General features: G+C 46.8%; 1 protein-coding gene across 10 annotated transcripts in view; it reads left to right on the forward strand.

Annotated features, from left to right (window-relative positions):
• The window catches only part of LOC138844174 (uncharacterized), a 411,900-nt gene extending 398,874 nt beyond the window's left edge, over positions 1 to 13,026 (forward strand). For all 10 annotated transcript variants that reach the window (XR_011379722.1, XR_011379723.1, XM_070051340.1 and 7 more), the window contains 3 exons: positions 5,182 to 5,284; positions 6,717 to 6,789; positions 7,762 to 13,026. The gene's annotated coding sequence lies outside the window, so the exon portion shown is untranslated. The remainder of the gene's footprint in view (positions 1 to 5,181; positions 5,285 to 6,716; positions 6,790 to 7,761) is intronic.
• Positions 13,027 to 13,501: the final 475 nt, after the last annotated feature.

Below are 13,501 nucleotides of genomic sequence, written 5' to 3' on the forward strand. Positions count from 1 at the left end.
GGCCTGGAAAAGCAGTAGAAGAAGACCCAATTGCTTGGGCCCCTGCACCCACATAGGAGACCTGGAAGAAGCTTCTGGCTCCTGGATCCTGGCTCTGGATCAGCTCAGCTCGGGCCGTTGCGGTCATTTGTGGGAGTGAACCAGCAGATGGGAGACCTATCTCTCTGTCTTTCCCTCTCTGTCTGTAACTCTACCTCTAAAATAAATAAAATTTTGAAAAAAGATGAAATTGTAAGCTAACCCACAACTTGATCTCTGACACTCAAATGTGTGATGTGGGTGTCCCAAATATGGTCTTAACTATTATGCCAAACACTTAGCCTACACAAGAGTTTTGAACTGCCCCTCTCTCTCCTCTCTCCTCTCTCCTCTCTCTCTCTCTCTCTCTCTGTATGCATGTGTATGTATGTATGTATTTTCTCTCAATGTTTTTTAGGTACATAGAGGTATTGACTTCTATCAACATTTAAGTATTACTTACCTACATCATAATATCTAGATCACAGGAGATCAGTAGAAGAGTAAAGCTCACTCTAGGACCTTACCTTGTTGTCTGGGGCAGGGAAATCATATTTCAGTTGTGTGTAGGTTAGCTGCTTTGTGTTAGTTGGAATCATAACCATGTTATTGTTCTTATATAGAAACTAAGTATGGTTTATAAAGACACTTATGGTGCCAAGTTGACAAGGTGTGTGAGCTCATAATGGTTAATTTCATGTGTGATTTTTTTTAAGAATTTTTTTAGTTATTTGAAAGGCAGAGTTAGAGAGAGAGAGAGGTCTTCCATATGCTGGTTCATTCAGCAAATGGCCACAATACCAAGGGCTGGGCCAGGCTGAAGCCAAGATCCTGGAGCTTCTTCTGGGTCTCCCATGTGAGTGCAGGGGCTCAATCCATCCTCTGCTACTTTTCCAGGCACATTAGCATAGAGCTGGATCAGAAGTGGAGTAGCCAGGTCTTGAACCAGTGCAGGCATCACAGGTGGAGGCTTAATTTACTATGATACAATGCCAGCCCCTCATGTGTGATATTGACTAGGTTAGAGGAAACCTTGCTAGCTTTCAAAACATCATTTCTGGCTGTGTCTGTGAGGGTATTTCTGGAATAGATTACACTGAGTAAATAGTACACTAAGTAAAGAATATTTACCTTCATTCTTATGGGCAGGTTTCATCCTATCTATTGAAAATGTAGAGAGAACACAAAGGAAAGGAAAATGCAAACTGATTTTTTTGTTGTTGTTGTCCTCCTGACCTGGAACATACATCTTCTCATGCCCTCAAACGTCAGCTCCTGATTCTTGGCCCTGGTCCTGAACTGAGTTACACCATTGCTAGCTTTCAACTGGTATGTTGTGTGACATGTCAACTTCTGTAATCTAGGAAGTGATTATTATGACTCTCCTCCTGTCTGCCCACCTGTCTTCTTTCCCCTCTCCCCAGCTCCCTTTCTTCTTTACTTCCTGTCAGGATCTCCCCCCTTTGGGAACTGGCCAGGTTACTGTGAAGGAAGAGTCGAGGAGACTGAGGAAGGTCAAGCTAAACACACTTTATTGATAATCTAGGTGACTAGGAGGAGAGATCGCTCAAGCCTACTCCTGCGGGCACTAGGCACTACCGACCAGGAGCTTCTCCCTGCGGGCACTAGGCACTAGGGACCAGGGAGAGAGAGGCTGAGCAACCTCTGGTTTACAGCGTCTGAGGGTCCCCTTATATACAGTTTCTAGAGGCTAGCCCCACCCACATTCTGACCCCCCAGGGTCCCGTCATCATGGCAACGACAGTTTGTGGTTAGGCCATCTAGTTAGGCTGTCCACTTTCAAATCTTACCAACTAGGGTGGCTACTACTTTACTTTTCCTTCAAGCTGCTCGAGTGCACAGTTACTTTTTTTCAAAGGGTGCTACAGTTACTTTGTTTCAAACAGCGCTTGTTTCAAACCGTGCTACAATTACTTTCTCCATGAATGGTTCCCTAACAGTCCTCCCTTTTCTTTAAATGCGCTAGTGGCCCTGCAAAGCCCGTTGAGCTGCTGGGCCAAGGGGATGAACATTCCTGAGCATATTCCAGATTGATTTCCAGATTCGGGATCTTCCTTTTCTTCTTCTTCTTCTTCTATTTCTGGTGGGCTGGGTTCCTCTCGGAGGACTAGGTATCCCTTCGCGAAATTCTGTCCAATTGATAAGAGGTGCTGTAAGATAGGCAAGCATCAGTTAGAGTATTTATTGTCTGTTCCACTGTTCTGACTTGACCTATCTTATATTTTGAAGTTGTATTATCTGTAGAGCTCTCTTGGTAATGTATCAGATCCTTGGTGCACTTTATACCTCCCATCATAACGGTACAGTAAACTTCCTTGCTGGCATCCCAGTAGCTTAATAGTCTCCTTATAGTCCGTAACTCCTGTCTTGCTTCGGGGATCCATTCCCTGATGCTATTTAACTCTTGGTTTCCCTTCATCATAAGAATAAAAGGTTTTGTCTTAATTCCGGGAACAGCTTGGGTCATCCAATTAAGGAGTCCTACTAACTTTTGTAGTTCGTTTAGGGTGGGCTTCTCTGGAAGTTCTGGCAACTCTAGTTTTTGCAGTGTCCATTTATTTGGGTGCAACAAGTACCCCATCCATGAATAGGGATATTGTTCTTGTAATTTCTCATTTGGTGTCTCGAATCCCTTTTCTAAAAGCATTTATCTGAGTTTTTCTATGATCAGTTTGTGTTGTTTTGGAGAATGATCGGACCCAATATATATATAATCCATATATTGATAAAGATCTACTTCTGGGTGTTGTTGTCTCCAGGGCTCTAGTATGTCCCTTAGTGTACTTTGGTAAATCAAGGGACTTAATACAAAACCTTGTGGGAGGCAATTCCAAACATACCTATGGCCTGGACCTTGATAATTAACCTTTGGGATAGTAAAGGCCTGAAGTCCTTATCCAGAGGGATGGTAAAATAAGCATCCCCTATATCCAAAACAGTAACCTGGTTTCTTCTTTGTAATCCTCCAGGGTGTGGAATACCTAATTGAACTTCTCTTCCCTTATCTACTAATTTATTAAGTTCTCTAAAATCTATTAACATTCGCCATTTGCATGATTTCTTCCTTATCACAAATATTGGGGTGTTCCAGGGATTATCTGGGTCTGCTGGAGATATCTTCCCTTCCTCTAGTAGTCTTTTTGTTATTTCCTTAATTCCTTCTAATTTTTCTTTGGTTAAAGGCCATTGGGGAATCAAGGGACCTTTATTAGGATCTTTCATTTTTATCTTTATTGGGGTAATTTGGGTAGAGAGTTGTGCCATAATTAGGGCTACCCCTAACTTTGTTAAGATATCCCTTCCAAATATATTGATGGGAATATCTGGGGATATTAGAATGGATGTCTTCGTCTTCCTTCCTTTTTTGTCTTTCAGCGTAACCTGTGATATTTTTTGTAATTTAGAGCACCCTCCCACCCCCTCTATATTTTGCCATCCTTCTGTTATCCCTTCTTTTATTCCTTTAACCTCTTGTTCACTTATTATAGTTAAATCAGCCCCTGTGTCTAACAGCCCTATTATATCTTCCCCCCCTAGGTTTACCTTTAAGGTAGGTCTTTGTTTTAATCCTATTTTGGTAGTTTCGGATAGATCCCTGTCGCAGGGGCTTCCGTCTGTGTTTCCCCCAGGGGTGGGGCAGATGGCGGGATAGATGACTGGATATTCTGGGCAGATGCCATCATGGTCCGGGGGGCATTGCCCCCCGCTTTCCCGGTTTTTGGCTGTCCACATACTTTTGCCATATGTCCTATTCTCCCACAATTATAGCATTTTAGCGGAGTTTTTTCTCCACTCCTACAATTTCTTGCCATATGCCCCTTTTTTCCACATCTGTAACAAGTTCCCTGAAAACTTCTTGACCCTTGCTGTTTATCTCCAGCCTTTAAGGCTTCTGCCAGCATGGCCATCTTATAGGAGGTGGACCCAAATTCTCTACAGGCATACATTTTTTCTTCTAACGAGTCTCCTGGTCTTAAATTTCTAAGCAGGGCTGGTGCTGCGGCTCACTAGGCTAATCCTCTGCCTTGCGGCGCCGGCACACCGGGTTCTAGTCCCGGTCGGGGCGCCGGATTCTGTCCCGGTTGCCCCTCTTCCAGGCCAGCTCTCTGCTGTGGCCAGGGAGTGCAGTGGAGGATGGCCCAAGTGCTTGGGCCCTGCACCCCATGGGAGACCAGGAAAAGCACCTGGCTCCTGCCATCGGATCAGCGTGGTGCGCCGGCCGCGGCGCGCCGGCCGCGGCGGCCATTGGAGGGTGAACCACCGGCAAAGGAAGACCTTTCTCTCTGTCTCTCTCTCTCACTGTCCACTCTGCCTGTCCAAAAAAAAAAAAAATTTCTAAGCAACTTTTTACATTCTTCATTAGCATTTTGAAGGCTCATGGTATCCTTTAAATATGTTCTCAAATCCTCTCTAGATGTCTCCATATCAATCTGAGTAAAGAATCGATTAATAAACTCAGGGTAGGGTTCTTTGGGCCCTTGTCTGATGCTGACTGCTTTAGGGGCCCCACTGATAGTTCTCTGGCATTCTTGAAGCGCCTCAAGAACCCATGTTCTATAGAGGGTTCTGGCATCAGCAAATCTAGGGCCAGCTGCTTCTTCTGGTGATAATCCAATTCCCTTAATTTGATCTGATGTTAGTGGCACTGGTCCAGCCGCGTCGGCTGGGGGAGGGGGATGCATCTCATCCCATGCTATCGCCTTCTCTTTTATCTTATCTATGACTAGCTGTTTCTCTGCCGCAAAGCCAGGAGTTACATTCAGTAGCATATTGATGTGTCTACCGATGTACAGTTTACTGAAATTACTGCAAAATAAGTGATGGTAGCCGGGTGCATGAGACCGTGTTCCTGAACTTGTTTAAGCCAAGCAGCTATTAGTCCAGGTCCCACAGGCTCATATTCTCATCTACCACCTCTTAACATTATCGGGTACGCTGACTGTTCTTTTGCTTTTTCTTCCTTGCTTAGCTCTCTGGGAACAACCTGAGGTTTTTGCCTACAATTCTGCTATGGCGTCGTAGAGCTTACAGGCGTCTCCTGTATTTTTTGGATTTAATCCCTTGCCACAACAAATTAACACCTTAAGGGTGTCTACTGCACATTTATAATCTCTTCCCTGTGGCGCCTTCTCCTTTTTGTAGAAATTCCACCAGGAGGTTTTCTGCCTCTTCCAAGGTCTGCAGATCTTGGAGGTCCCGTCCTATACAAGCTGCTGCCAGATTACAAGCCCATGTACATTTCCTGGTGAGTAGCACTTCACTTTCTTGCCTCTTGGTGCCTGGCCTGGAAGGACCTTCACCTTCTCTATACTCACTAGTGCCTGCCTATATTCTTTTAACTGGGACGTCCCACCCATCGTGGTCTCTTTCAACCACCACTACTCACCCTTTTGACAATTCCTCAAGGGCTCGTCTCCTCACCACCGTCTGACTTCAGGTCCCTGTTCGGGCGCCAGCTGTCAGGATCTCCCCACTTCGGGAACTGGCCAGGTTACCGCGAAGGAAGAGTCGAGGAGACTGAGGAAGGTCAAACTAAACACACTTTATTGATACTCTAGGCGACTAGGAGGAGAGATCGCTCAAGCCTACTCCTGCGGGCACTAGGCACTACCGACCAGGAGCTTCTCCCCGCGTGCACTAGGCACTACGGACCAGGGAGAGAGGCTGAGCAACCTCTGGTTTACAGTGTCTGAGGGTCCCCTTATATACAGTTTCTAGAGGCTAGCCCCGACCACATTCTGACCCCCCAGGGTCCCGTCATCATGGCAACAACAGTTTGTGGTTAGGCCATCTAGTTAGGCTGTCCACTTTCAAATCTTACCAACTAGGGTGGCTACTACTTTACTTTTCCTTCAAGCTGCTCGAGTGCACAGTTACTTTTTTTCAAAGGGTGCTACAGTTACTTTGTTTCAAACTGTGCTTGTTTCAAACCCACTACAATTACTTTCTCCATGAATGGTTCCCTAACACCTCCTATTGGCCCTGCTTTTCTGGACAATCCTGATTAATACATGGGGATAGACAAGGCTGATAGTAGTCTAGAAAAAAAAAAAAAAAAGAACAATTGCTTCCCTGAGGACATTCAAACAACTAAGAAGGAAGATGGTTAAGACTCTTCCGGAGGAGTAAAATCTATTGTCATTGACAGTATCTTCTGGGCTGTTTGTTACTCTTCTACCAAAGTGTATGGGAAACAATTATACCCATGATTAAACATCTACCAAAGTGAAAGGAGAAAGTAAAGAATTATCACTTGATTGGAAGTTAAAATTCATAATGGATCATTGAATTTTGGGAGAAATTCTAAGGATTTTTATATTGAGTTGTGTATGTACAAATATACACAGTGGAAAATTCAGTGTCAGTACATTTACAGTGTTATGCAACTACCACTTCTGCTGATTTTTGAAACATTTTTATCACCTTCAAATAAAATCCCATGGGCATTCAAAACTTACTTCCTCTTCCCCTCCTCTTTCAACCCCTAGTGACCACAAATCTACTTTCTACTTCTGTCTGAGTATACTTTCAAATGTTTGGGATGAAATGGAATTAAAAGACAAGTTTATTTTGATGCCAAACTATTTTGAAGTCATCCATAACTTTTTCATAATATGAATTTTCCAAGACGATTTTGAAGATCTCTCTCATTTGCCTATTTTCTAACTTTGATACAGTGTTATAGAAGGTGACCCTTGGTGTCTTTGACATTGCTTGATGTTTTCAAGGTTCATCCATGTTGTGGCGTATGTAAGTATTTCATTACTTTTATGGCTGAGTATTATTCAATATATACCTCTGTTGAATTTTTAAAATCTATTGACCTGCTGATAAAGATTTGTTTTTAACTATTTTGTATAGTTCTGCTATGAACAATTGTGTACAATATTTGTTGGACTATTTTCAGATCTTTTGAATATATACTTAGAACTGGAAGTGTTGTGCTGTGGAATAATTCTGTGGTTTATTTAAAAAAATTAATTTATTTGATAACTCCCATCTGTTAGTTAACTCCTTAAGCGCCTATCATGGTTGTGTCTGGACCAGAGACAGAGCCAGGAGTCAAGGACCAATCTAGTTCCCAGCGTTTTATTTTTTTCCTAACCCAGCTCCAGTTGTTGTAGGCATCCAGTGCGTGGGAAAGTTCTCTTTGCCAGTCTATTTCTCTGTCTCTCTCTCTCTCTCTCTCTCTTTCAAATAGAAAAATGAAAGTAAAAATCAGTTTAAACCCATTGCCCAGTTTTTATAGTCCTATTTAGAGTTTGCCTATTTTTTGATGACCTTTTATTATTTTGAGTTGTAAGCGTTCTTTTGCTATTCTGGATACTTAGCCCTTTGTTAAAGACATGATATGAAAATATATTGTCCCATTTTGTAACTTAGTTTTTAGTTTTTTTCCATAATGTTCTTTGATATATGAAAGTGTTTTTAATTTTACCAAAGTCCAGTATAAACCACTTTATCTTTTGTTATGTGCACCATTTGTTGAAGAGACTGTTCTTTCTCCATTTAGTGGTCTGGCACCCTGGTTAAAAATCAGTTGATAATAAATGCATAGGTTTATCCCTTTACTCTCAATTCTATTCCAGTTATTTGTGTATTTTGAAAATAAGACTTTGTATGTAATAATTTTATAATCTTGAAAGCAAAATTATTCTGATTGTAACAGCCTGAAACTTTGTGAGAATGTTTCTTTATTTATTTCTTTTTATTTTTTTTAAGGATTTTTCTTCACCTCCTTGGGCAGGGCATTCACCCAGTGGCACTTGCGGAGCTGGTTTATGGCCACAGTACCAGAAGGGACATCAGCCAGGGCCTCCTCGTTCCTGTGGGCTTCCCAAATAGAAGCAAGCTCTTCTATGTGTGAGTGACGCTACACGTTATTGAATGTTCAGTCTCTGAGGAGCTGACAGCCTCCTTCCTTTGACGATCTCAAATCCTCATCCCCACAGGCCCACCGGGCCCAGTCTACTGGCCACGTCGCCGTGCCTTTTGTGTGGGTGCTGCTGCTTGCACATCTTTTGGCCCTGTAGCTTAATGCAGGGAAGTGGGCACAGCCGCGTCAATAGCTGGCAGAAGCGTCCCAGGCGAATGGGCTTCTCAGAGAGGTCCAGCCAGAGGGCAGATGTGGGGCAGGCTCAGGGACGAGACCAGGTTCAGGATCAGGTTGGAGCCTGGGTTCAGGAACCTGGGGTCCGTCTCTCTGGGAGCCACCACATCCCGGGCAGCAGGTGCCACGAGGTCATGCTCATGGCTGCATTTTTCAAGCAACATCCCGTTGTCAAGAAAGCGTGTGCTGGCATGCTATATAGTGGAGGAAATATTTGCTTCCATACCCTGTTGCGTACCAGCCTTGTACACAAATTTTGGACTGAGTGCTTGTTAAGAGGAGTCACAGTAGGTGACAATGAAGGGCACTGTGCCAGAGGCAGCGGGTGATTAAAGCTGTCCAGGCAGGGCTAGTGCTTTGGGATGAGGAGCACAACAGAAGGGGCCAAGAGGCAGAGCAGCCAGAACGACCCCAGGCCCAGCCTTTCTAATGCATTGGGGCCATCCTGCCACTGGCTGCACTAAGTAGCCCACCTCTGGGAGGCCTGAGGGGCCGATGTGTCAGGGCTCATTCAATCGTTCAACCTGGGCTTGGGCTCTGTGGGCTCCTTCCCACTTTATCCAGCATTTAGCTTGGCCCCGGGGACCCTGGGTAGACGGCTTTGGGAACCGTGGCTGCTGGAGGGCTGGGCCTGGTCAAAGCTGGTGTCAAACCTTGGTGTCACTGGAACCTGGCAGGGAGAGCAGACCTGATGCTGGGCATTCGGAGCCATTGCCCTGGCCGTGTTCAGGAGGGCCTTGGGTCACTCCGCCTCTTATGCATGTTGGGTGCCGTGACTGGAGGTGTCCTCCCAGAGTCACAAGAGTTTGCCCACTGCTAGAGGAATTCTCTACCCTCATGGCCCTGGCTGGCTTGACACCTGGATGAGAAATCCACTTTGATCCGCTGCCTCCTCCTGCTTCTCCTCCTTGCCTGCCTCCTCTTGAGGCAGGTCTATGGCCCTGGCCAGAGTGTGCAGGGAGCAGGGTGCAGGGTGGTGGGGGAGGCTTTCCTGCCTGGCCTTGTCTGTTGGCCACATCGGTGCACATATTTGTTGGCACCGGCACTTGCACGGCTTGTACATCTTTTAGCAGTACAGTGGGCCCTGCAGGGTCAAGAAAGGGCGGAAGTGACCCTGGGTATGGGGCTTCTCGGTGGGGTCCAGAAGGGGACAGAGGTGGAGGCAGGATCGGGAACGAGACCAGGTTCAGGTTCAGGTTGGAGCCTGGGTTCAGTAACATGGGGTGGGTCAGTCTCAGTCTGGGAGCTGCCATATCCCAGGCAGCAGGTGCCGCGAGGCCATCGTCATGGCTGCCTTTTTTTTTTTTTTTTTTTGAAGATGACCGACTTGGAAGTGTGGCTCCCCCGCTCGCGGAGGAGCGACACCAGACCCTGCGCTGTTCTCTTTCCCCGGCCCTTCCCGGGTTTGCTGCCGCTCCCCCACCTCCGCGGAGGGGTGGCACCAGCGAGCTCTCCAACGGACTCTCTCAGGGGGGCGCAGCCGCGCATGTTGTCTCTCTCCCCTTTTAAGGGGTTGGGCCAGGAATCAGCTAATTAACGAAGCAGCTGTGTAAGATTTGTTACTCTCTCTCAGTGCCATATGATGGGAAATCAGATGCATAGAGTCAGCCTTAATAGTCTCAGTGGTCTAGCCTAGTCTCGGAAGTCTCAGTACTTATTTCGCCATGTTGCGGGAGACAGGCCCTGCTCCCCACAGGAAGGATGGCAGCTTCCTTCAAATGAGTGTTGCCACCACCTCACACAGGGTGTCCACCCAGTGAGAGTGGTGTAGATGGTTTCTTGCCACAGTACTGGAAAGAGGATCAGCAAGGGCACTCTCATTCCTGTGGGCCTCCCAGCTAGAAGAAAAGTCTTCCATTTGAGAAATGACCACGGTCATGGCAAAAGCTCTTCTGTCTCTGAGGAGCTAACCACACTCCTCCTGAACGTGAAAGAGCCTAATTGATGTCCAGGTCCTCATCGGATGCCTAGTTTTCTGGCCTTGCCTCTTGCTGTTCAAAGGCAGGTCCCTCGGTGTCACTGGGCTCTGGCAGGGAGAGCAGACCTGATGCTGGTTTTCCAGAGCCATTGCCCTGGCCATGCTCAGGAGGGCCCTGGGCCTTTCCGCCTCCAATGTACATTGGAGGCTGGCTGGAGTTGTCTTCCCAGAGTCCCAAGAGATGTCTTCCTCTGTCCTCATGGTCCTTGTTGTCTTGACCTTGTTGTCTTGGCATGGACAGGAGAGTCCACTTTTATCTACTGTCTCCTCCTGCTTCTCCTCCTTGTCTGCCTCCTCTTAGGGCAGCTCGATGACCCTGGTCAGAGTCTTTGGGGTGCAGTCTTTGGCGGAGGCTTGCCTGCCTGGCCTTGTCTGTTGGCCACACCGGTGCACATATCCTATTTGTGCCGGCACTTGCAGAGCTTGTACACCTGCTTCTTGGAACAGTACAGTGGGCCCAGCAGGGTCAAGAACGGGTGGTACCGACCCTGGGTATGGGGCTTCTCAGTGGGGTTCAGCAGGAACAGAACCTGGAGCAGCCTCGGGAATGAGACCAGGAGCAGGGTCAGGTTGGGGCCTGGGTGCAGGAACCCAAGTTCAGTCTCTCTGGGAGCCGCCGCACCCCGGGCAGCAGGTGCCACAACGTTAGGGTCATTGCTGTGTTTTTAAGCAATTTCCTGTTTTCAGGAAAGTATGTACTGCTTTCCTAGATAGTGGAGGAAATGCTTGCATCCATGGCCTGTGGCGCACGAGCCTTGTGCTGAACACTGGACTGAATGCCTGTGAAGACATGTCATAGCAGGTGACAATGATGGGTGCTGTGACAAAGGCAGACATTGTCTGCAGCTCTCCAGGCAGGGCTATGGGTTTGGGGGGCTGAGGGACACAGCAGAAAGCACCAAAAGGTGAAGCACCAGCCTCATTCAAATGAGTGTTGCCCCTGCCCACTTGGTCAGCAGCCTTGCAGAGGTACTGGCTGCTAGGGTGTGGGGACTGCAAGAGACATTTTGGGATGGCTGTAAATTCAGAAGAATTGATGAGAGTCTCTTTGTTCCTGCCCATTAGTGTGCTAAAGTCAGACTGAAGAGCAGTTTCAGGGCTAAAGGGATGGGTCAATTTAGGTGGGAATCCAGAGTGTAAGCTGGCTGGTGCCTTGTGTCTCTTCATGGGGTCTCTGAACCACACTTTCGTGGACAGGGGAGAGGGGACAGTGCTCCCGTTGAACAGCCAAAGTGACTCCATTTCAAAAGAATAAAAAAAGCAGCCTCTGTTTCCCATAGCAGACCCTAGTCCTTGTAAAAGCAGGCATTCAGGCATTCCGGAGGTATCAAATCTTACCAGGGACAGCTAGCTCGGTAGACCAAGGATAGCACAGTAGAGATTGCTAAACAAAGTAACTCCCTGTACCCAACGCTCCCGTGCTGTAAGCCCCCGCTGTAACTCCCTGTACCCATAGCTTCCATGCTGTATGTAACTCTTTTTTCCTGCTGATGTAGCCCTTTTTTCCTTTAAGAACTCTCCCAAACAAAGACCGGGGCCTCACTCCTTCCTCTGCTGCATTGGTTGGTTGGATGGGGTTCCTGTGGTGCTTGTACTCCCAAATAAACTTTGCTTTTATAGTTCCTGGTGATCAACTCTCTGGGTGTCTCTGCGGGGATCTAACGATCTGGGCACAACACCATGGGAGCAGAGAGGGGAGCTGACAACAACAGCATTAAAAGTTGGGGGGAGGTGGTGGCCATGTCCCTGTACCTAAGGTCTCGAATGAGCTGAAAGGTCAAGTTTGCAGGTCCACTGCCTGTGATAAGTGCCCGGTTTAAAAGAAGTCACCAAGCCCTGTTACACCTTCAGCTCTGCATTTAACAGCGTGTTCTCTGGGCAGAGCTCCAGGCTGCCTCAGCCTTCTGAGCCTTCAGGAGGGCAGCGAAATGCATGAGGCTGTTGTCCCAGGCCCAAGATACAAATCATAGGAATCCTGCTAGGTCTTCACCATACTCAAGCGCTGGGATTGCTGCCTCTTCAGTTTCCCCACCCCTCTCCTCAGCTTCTCTCCCCTTTCCTTTTCTCTCTCAAAGCTAAACTCATTTGAAAGTCATATTTACAGAGAAAGTGCTTAGAGTTCAAGGAACAGTGGGGAGGTCTGATATTCTTAGTATTAAGAAATAAAAGAGTATATATTTGCTCAATAACTCAGGAATTTTATATAACCCAGATCAGTGTCCCTTGATACTCAGTAAGGAACTTCTTTTCACAGCCTTTGTGAAAATAGTTGCATGAACATGAAAGAAACTCTGGAAAGCTGAGTATGGCAGTCACATGTTGATGCCTGTACAAGGTCCATTCCTTCTGAAGGGGGACTTGGGGAACCACATGCAACATTGCCCACTAGCATGGTGACCCAGGAAACACGGTACTCCCATTCCCAGACCCAAGGATGACCACAAAATATAGCTGTTTAGTTAATTAGGTCACTCCTTCCTATCTCCCTTTCTCTAGTTTCTCTCCTCAAGTCACAGCTTCACGTCTCTTTTCTTTTCCTCCAAACTCACTCCCATGTTGACTTCAGTCAGTCTTGTGGCTTTAAATACCAGGCATCTACTGATGTCTCCCAAATGAATATCCACAGCACAAGCCTTTCCCTTGCACTGCACTGCCTACCAGCATGTCCACCTGCCTACTCCTGACACCTCTACTTAGTCTCACCCTTAACACATCCAAAACAAGTTCCAATCACCCACTAAACCTGCTGCTTCCCATAACCTTTTCTATCTTCAGAAATATTCAGGCCAGAAAATCTGGAGCAACCTCATATCCTAACTACTCGTCTCTCAGTTCTTCCTTGAAAAAAAAAAAATCTGAACCCAATCACTTCTCTTCCCCTGCACCGGGATCACTCTCCCAAGCCATAATCATCTCCCACGTGGATGACTGCAGACACCTTCTCATGGCTGGCCTTGGTTCTGCTTTATGTGGCCTTTAGTGTATTTTCAACAGAGCAGTCAGAGGGAACCTTGTAAAACGCAAGTCAGCACCAGCCCCCCTACCAGGAAAGTCACTCCCCACGCAAACATCAACCTCTGCCAGGTCTTCAAACAAACACCACCTCCTAAGGTCGACCCTTTCTGGATGCTCAATTTAACCCTGCAGCACCGTCTCCATTTCCCTCCTTTATTGTCCATAACGTGCATTTCCATCTTTATGAACAGGATTTCATTCCCTGTTTCTGGTGAGCCATTGCCAGCCTCTCCTCACTAGAATGGAAGTACCATGCTGGCAGGGATGTCTGCTTGCTTCTCTACTGTGACCCTAGCATCTAAGAGGGTCCCTTGCACTAGATAAATATGTGAGGAAGAATTGGGTGAGTGGGGGGAAAA

This window comes from Oryctolagus cuniculus, chromosome 1 (genome assembly GCF_964237555.1).
Source record: "Oryctolagus cuniculus chromosome 1, mOryCun1.1, whole genome shotgun sequence".
In the NCBI taxonomy this organism is placed as follows: domain Eukaryota; kingdom Metazoa; phylum Chordata; class Mammalia; order Lagomorpha; family Leporidae; genus Oryctolagus; species Oryctolagus cuniculus.